The sequence below is a fragment of the Hordeum vulgare genome, chromosome 4H, assembly GCF_904849725.1.
Source record: "Hordeum vulgare subsp. vulgare chromosome 4H, MorexV3_pseudomolecules_assembly, whole genome shotgun sequence".
Taxonomy (NCBI): domain Eukaryota; kingdom Viridiplantae; phylum Streptophyta; class Magnoliopsida; order Poales; family Poaceae; genus Hordeum; species Hordeum vulgare.
The window spans coordinates 484,626,805-484,634,588 of record NC_058521.1 but is presented as its reverse complement, the minus strand read 5'-3'; positions in this window follow the sequence as shown (position 1 = coordinate 484,634,588).

Genomic DNA, 7,784 nt, shown 5'->3' with positions numbered 1-7,784 from the left:
TTAAAGGTGAAAATATTCCCAAAACAGATCATATAAATGTTGTTTTGTAAATATTTAATTGCTCCAAATATTTCTTTTCTATTTAATTTAATTAGGTCATAATTTCTTATGACCAGGGGTATGGTTGCTTTATTTTTAGCATCATCACATTTACCTAGGGTTTTATTTTCCTTTCTCTGTTTGTTTTAATTAGTAAAACCCCAGAGGTTTTTCTCTCTTCCTCGCGCCAGCTTGGGCCACTTGCACCCTTCCGTGGCCCAACTTCCTCGTTGTCTCCCCGCGCCAGCCCACCTTGTGCGACCGTCCCCTACCTCCTGACGTTGTAGCCGTGCGCTTGCTTTCCGTCAGTCTGCAGAGGGAGGCCGAGAGAGAGTTGACGCCGTCCATCCCATTCGCGGCCCCATAAAGCCTTGGCGTCCATGCCTTCTTTCCCTAGGGTTCCGCGCCTCCCCTCTCTACGCCGCCACCATCTCCCTCCATCTCCTCCTTCCTCCAGGTAAGAGCTCTGTAGTTTAGGGTTCAGAGAGAGTGCAGAGAAGTGCGCTGCCGTCGACCCCACGCGTACGTCGTCTCCGGCGCCGGCAGCCATGTCCGGGGGCTCGGGGCAGGACCCCGCGTTCCATTCCCTCCGTCATTGAGGTCGGGGCGCGACCACAGCGACGGGCAGGAGCTCGTCATCGGCGCATTCCCGGCGACCTCGTTCCCGTGCGTCGTTCTGCTTCGGTTCTTGATTCGTCCATTTTGCATCATGTTTTCATGTTGATATTTATTGCTTCTTGGGCTGTTATTTCACTTCACGGTACAATTCTTATGTCTTTTCTCTCTTATTTTGCAAGGTTTACATGAAGAGGGAGAATGCCGGCAACTGGAATTCTGGCCTGAAAGTGGAGTAAAGTTGAGATACCTATTCTGCGCAACTCCAAACGCCGTAAAAGTCAACGAGGATTTTTTTCCTGATTTATCAAAAATACTGGGCCGAAGAAGCGCCAGAGGGGCGCCAGGGGGTGGCCACAAGCCTGCACGGCGCGGCCACCCCCCAGGCCACGCCATGGGGGCTTGTGGGCACCCTGCTGGCCCACTTGCCCCCCTTTATTGCTATATGAAGGGTTTCATCCAGGAAAAAATCAGAGAGGAGCTTTTTCGTGGTTTCGCCGCCACCACACGGCGGAACTTGAGCAGAACCAATCTAGAGCTCCGGCAGGACGATCCTGCCGGGGAAACTTCCCTCTCGGAGGGGGAAATCGTCGCCATCGTCATCACCAACACTCCTCTCATCGGAGGGGACTCGTCGCCATCAACATCTTCATCAGCACCATCTCATCTCCAAACCCTAGTTCATCACTTGTGACCAATCTCCATCTCGCGACTCCGATTGGTACTTGTAAGGTTGCTAGTAGTGTTGATTACTCTTTGTAGTTGATGCTAGTTGGATTACTTGGTGGAAGAGTTTATGTTCAGATCCTTGATGCTACTCATTACCTCTCTGGTCATGAATATGATTATGCTTTGTGAGTAGTTACTTTTGTTCCTGAAGACATGGGATAGGTCATCTTAATAGTAGAAATGTGAATTTGGTATTCGTTCGGTATTTTGATGTGTTGTATGTTGTTTTTTCTCTAGTGGTGTTATGTGAACATCGACTATATAACACTTCACCATTATTTGGGCCTAGAGGAAGGCATTGGGAAGTATTAAGTAGATGATGGGTTGCTAGAGTGACAGAAGCTTAAACCCTAGTTTATGCGTTGCTTCGTAAGGGGCTGATTTGGATCCACTAGTTTAATGCTATGGTTAGACTTTGTCTTAATTCTTCTTTCGTAGTTTCGGATGCTTGCGAGAGGGGTTAATCATAAGTGGGATGCTTGTCCAAGTAAGGGAAGTACCCAAGCATCGGTCCACCCACATATCAAACTATCAAAGTAACGAACGCGAATCATATGAACTTGATGAAACTAGCATGACAAAAATTCCCGTGTGTCCTCGGGAGCATTTTTCCTCCTATAATACTTTGGTCCAGGATTGTCCCTTGCTACAAAAGGGATTAGGCCACTTTTCTGCACCATTTCTACTTTTGATACTTGTTGCTTGCTACGAATTATCTCACCACACAATCACTTGTTACCAACAATTTCAGTGCGTGTAGATTTTACCTTGCTGAAAACCACTTGTCAGATCCTTCTGCTCCTCGTTGGGTTCGACACTCTTACTTATCGAAAGGACTACGATTGATCCCCTATACTTGTGGGTCATCAAGACTCTTTTCTGGCACCGTTGTCGGGGAGTGGAGCGCCTTTGGTAAGTGGAACTTGGTAAGGAAACATTCATATAGTGTGCTGAAATTTTTTGTCACTTGTCACTATGGATACTAATCCTTTGAGGGGCTTGTTCGGGGTATGTTCACCTCGAACGGAAGCACAAAGAGTTGCTCCTCAACCTGCTGCACCTACTGAAAATATTTGCTTTGAATTTCCTTCGGGTATGCTTGAGAAAATGCTGGCTAATCCTTTTACACGAGATGGAACATCACATCCAAAGTTGCATCTAATCTATGTAGATGAGGTTTGTGGTTTATTTAAGCTTGCAGGTGTGCCCGAGGATGAGGTCAAGAAGAAGGTCTTTCCTTTATCTTTCAAGGATAAGGCGTTGACATGGTATAGGCTATGTGATGATACTGGATCATGGGACTACAATCGGTTGAAATTGGAATTTCATCAAAAGTTTTATCCTATGCATTTAGTACATCATGATCGGAATTATATTTATAATTTTTGGCCTCGTGACAGAGAAAGCATCGCTCAGGCTTGGGGGAGGCTTAAATCAATGTTATATTCATGCCCCAACCATGAGCTCTCGAGAGAAATTATCATTCAGAACTTCTATGCTCGGCTTTCTCATGATGACCGTACCATGCTTGACACTTCTTGCACCGGTTCTTTTATGAAGAGAGATATTGACTTCAAATGGAATTTATTGGAGAGAATTAAACGCAGCTCAAAAGATTGGGAGCTTGAATAAGGTAAGGAGTCAGGTATGAATTTCACTTTTGATTGCGTTAAATCCTTTGTTGAGACAAATACTTTTTGTGACTTTAGCGCTAAGTACGGACTTGACTCTGAGATAGTAGCTTCATTGTGTGAATCCTTTGCTGCCCATATTGATCTCCCCAAAGAGAAGTGGCTTAAATATCATCCTCCTTTAGAAGTCAATGTAGTTAAACCCACTCCAGTTGAAGAGAAAGTCATTGCCTATAATGATCCTATGGTTCTCAGTGCTTACATTGAGAAACCACCTTTCCCTGTTAGGATAAAGGATCATTCTAAAGCTTCAACTGTGATACATAGAGGCTATATTAGAACACCTACACCCCATGAGCAAATTAGAGTTGAACCTAGCATTGCTATTATCAAAGATCTTCTGTCTGAAGAAGTTGAGGGACATAATATTCACTTCTGTGAAGATGCTGCTATAATTGCTAAACCTCACGTTAGAGACAAACATAGGCATGTTGTTGGCATGCATGTGGTTTCTGTTAAGATAGGAGATCATTGTTACCATGGTTTATGTGACGTGGGTGCTAGTGTTAGTGCAATACCTCAATCCTTATACGATGAAATCAAAGACGAGATTGCACCTATTGAGATAGAACCTATTGATGTCACTATTCAGCTTGCCAATGGAGATACTATCTGCCCTGTGGGAATTGTTAGGGATGTTGAAGTCTTATGTGGTAAAACGAAGTATCCTGCTGATTTCCTCGTTCTTGCTACCGCACAAGATAGCTTTTGTCCCATCATATTTGGTAGACCTTTTCTCAATACTGTCAGTGCTCATATTGATTGTGAGAAGCAAACTGTCACCGTTGGCTTTGAAGGTGTGTCACATGAGTTCAATTTCTCTAAGTTTGGTAGACAACCTCATGAAAAGGAGTTGCCTAGTAGGGATGAAACTATTGCCTTAGCTTCTATTGTCGTGCCTCCTACTGGTCCCTTAGAGCAATACTTGCTTGAGAATGAAAATGATATGCATATGGATGAAAGGGATGAGATAGATAGAGTTGTCTTAGAACAATATCCTATTCTTAAGAATAACTTGCGTGTTGAACTGCTTGGGGATCCACCCCCACCAAAGGGTGATCTTGTGTTCGAGCTTAAACAGTTTCCCGATACTCTTAAGTATGCCTATCTTGATGAAAAAGAGATATATACTGTTATAATTAGTGCTAGCCTCTCAGAGCATGAAGAAAAGAAGTTACTAAAAACTCTAAGGAAGCACCGTGCTGCTATAGGATATACTCTTGATGATCTTAAGGGCATTAGTCCCACTCTATGCCAGCACAAGATTAAAACTGATCCTGATTTCAAACTAGTTGTTGATCATCAAAGGAGATTAAATCCTAAGATGAAAGAAGTAGTAAGAAAAGAAATACTAAAGCTCCTGGAAGCGGGTATTATCTATCATGTTGCTCAAAGCGATTGGGTGAGTCCGTGCATTGTGTCCCTAAGAAGGGAGGCATTACCGTTGTCCCTAATGATAAGGATGAATTGATCCCGTAGAGGATTATTACTGGCTATAGGATGGTGATAGATTTTAGGAAATTGAATAAAGCCATTAGGAAAGATCATTACCCTTTGCCTTTTATCGACCAAATGCTAGAAAGGTTGTCCAAACACACACACTTCTGCTTTCTAGACGGTTATTCTGGTTTCTCCCAAATACCAGTTGCACAATCTGATCAGGAGAAAACCACTTTCACCTGCCCTTTCGGTACCTTTGCTTATAGACGTATGCCTTTTGTCTTATGTAATGCACCTGCCACCTTTCAAATATGTATGATGGCTATATTCTCTGACTTTTGTGAAAAGATTGTTGAGGTTTTCATGGATGACTTCTCCGTTTACGGGTCTTCTTTTGATGATTGCCTCAGCAACCTTGATCGAGTCTTACAAAGATGTAAAGACACCAATCTTGTCTTGAATTGGGAGAAGTGCCACTTTATGGTTAATGAAGGCATCGTATTAGGACATAAAATTTCTGAAAGAGGTATTGAAGTCGATAATGCTAAGGTTGATGCAATTGAGAAAATGCCATACCCCACACATATCAAAGGTATAAGAAGTTTCCTTGGTCATGTTGGTTTCTATAGAAGGTTCATTAAAGACTTCTCTAAGATTTCTAGGCCTCTTACCAATCTCTTGCAAAAGGATATACCTTTTGTTTTTTACGATGATTGTGAGGAAGCCTTCGAAATACTTAAGAGGGCTTTGCTAACTACACCTATTGTTCAACCACCTGATTGGAACTTGCCTTTTGAAATTATGTGTCATGCTAGTGATTATGCTATTAGCACTGTCCTAGGACAAAGAGTTGATAAGAAGTTGAATGTTATTCACTATGCTAGTAAAACTCTAGACAGTGCCCAAAGAAACTATGCTACTACTGAAAAGGAATTTTTAGCAGTCGTGTTTGCATGTGAAAAGTTCAGATCTTACATAGTTGATTCCAAAGTCACTATTCACACTGATCACGCTGCTATTAAGTACCTCATGGAGAAGAAGGACGCGAAACCTAGACTTATCAGATGGGTTCTCTTGCTACAAGAATTTGATTTGCACGTTGTCGGCACAAAGGGTGTCGATAACCCAGTAGCAGATAACTTGTCTAGGTTGGAGAACGTTCTTGATGACCCACAACCTATTGATGATAGCTTTCCCGATGAGCAATTGAATGTCATCAAGGCTTCACGTAGTGCATCGTGGTATGCTGATTATGCAAACTATATTGTTCCCAAATACATACCACCTAGTTTCACGTACCGCAAAAGAAGAAATTCTTCTTTGACTTGAGACACTACTTTTGGGATGATCCTCACCTTTATAAGGAAGGAGTAGATGGTGTTATTAGACGTTGTGTACCTGAACATGAACAGGGACAGATCCTACAGAAGTGTCACTCCGAGGCCTACGGAGGACACCATGCGGGAGATAGAACTGCACACAAGGTATTGCAATCAGGTTTCTATTGGCCCACTCTCTTCAAGGATGCCCATAAGTTTGTCTTGTCTTGTGACGAATGTCAAAGAATAGGTAATATTAGCAAACGTCAGGAAATGCCTATGAACTATTCACTTGTCATTGAACCATTTGATGTTTGGGGTTTTGATTATATGGGACCTTTTCCAAAATCCAACGGGTATACGCATATCTTAGTTGTTGTTGATTACGTCACTAAGTGGGTAGAAGCTATCCCCACTAGTAGTGTTGATCACAACACCTCTATCAAGATGCTCAAAGAAGTTATTTTCCCTAGATTTGGAGTCCCTGGATATCTAATGACCGATGGTGGTTCACACTTCATTCATGGTGCTTTCCGTAAAACGCTTGCTAAGTACGATGTCAACCATAGAATTGTGTCTCCCTATCACCCTCAGTCCAGTGGTCAAGTAGAGCTAAGTAATAAAGAGATTAAACTGATTCTGCAAAAGACTGTCAACAGGCCTAGAAAGAATTGGTCTAAGAAGCTTGATGATGCACCGTGGGCTTGTAGAGCTGCCTATAAGAATCCCATGTGCATGTCTCCGTACAAAATGGTATACGGTAAAGCATGTCATTTACCTCTTGAGCTAGAGCATAAAGCTTATTGGGCAATCAAAGAGCTCAACTTTGATTTCAAACTTGCCGGTGAGAAGAGGTTATTTGATATTAGCTCGCTTGATGAGTAGAGAACTCAGGCATATGAGAATGCCAAGTTGTTCAAAGAGAAGGTTAAGAGGTGGCATGATAAGAGGATACAAAAGCGTGAGTTCAATGTAGGTGATTATGTCTTGCTATATAACTCTCGTTTAAGATTCTTTGCAGGCAAGCTTCTCTCTAAATGGGAAGGTCCCTATGTTGTTGAGGAAGTATATCGTTCCGGTGCTATCAAGATCAACAACACGGAAGGTAATTGTCCGAGAGTGGTAAATGGGCACAGAATCAAGCATTATATCTCAGGTACTCCCATAAATGTTGAAAGCAATATCATCAATACCATAACTTCGGAAGAATACCTAAGGGATATTTATCAGCCTGTTTCAGACTTCGAAAACAAAGTGGTATGTGATTCGGTAAGAAAACAGAGTCCAAAACTTTTCCAGTAGGAAATTTTCTCCCTTTTGGAATATTTGAAAAAAATACAAAAATTGGAAGTAGTCCAAAAAGTGCGCGAGGAGGCGACAAGCCTGCACGGCGCGGACCCACCCCCTGGCCGCGCCGTGAGGGCTTGTGGCCACCTCGTGCTCCTCCCGGACTCCGTTTTCGTGCGGGGCACTCCTTCTGGTCTAAAAAAATCATTATGTATACTCCCGTTTGGTCTGACCCCTGCATCACGCAGATTTCCTGTGTTTTTTTTTTCGAGCCTGTTTCTGTTGCAGATCTAGATCGCTATGACTTCCCCAAAATCTATGAAGGATAAGATCTTCGAGAAGGTCATCAATCCCTGCCTCACGGAAGTGCTGCAACACCCTCAATCTATCGAGATGCGTGAGGGGATGTTGCACATCCGTGATGTTGAGGGGCCTAAGAAGACCGGAAGCGTGGAGACGAGGCTCGAAGCAATGGAGGAACATGTCTTCAAGTGCCAAGGGATGGTGGAGCGTGGACTCAACGCCAACCACATGATGATCACGGAGTTCACCAACAAGCACATGATTAATGCCAATGACATTGGGAAGCATCTCTCTAGGCTCTATGACATGATTGATCAACTCCAAGGCCAGATCTATGACCTGCAGATCCAAAACTGTGAGT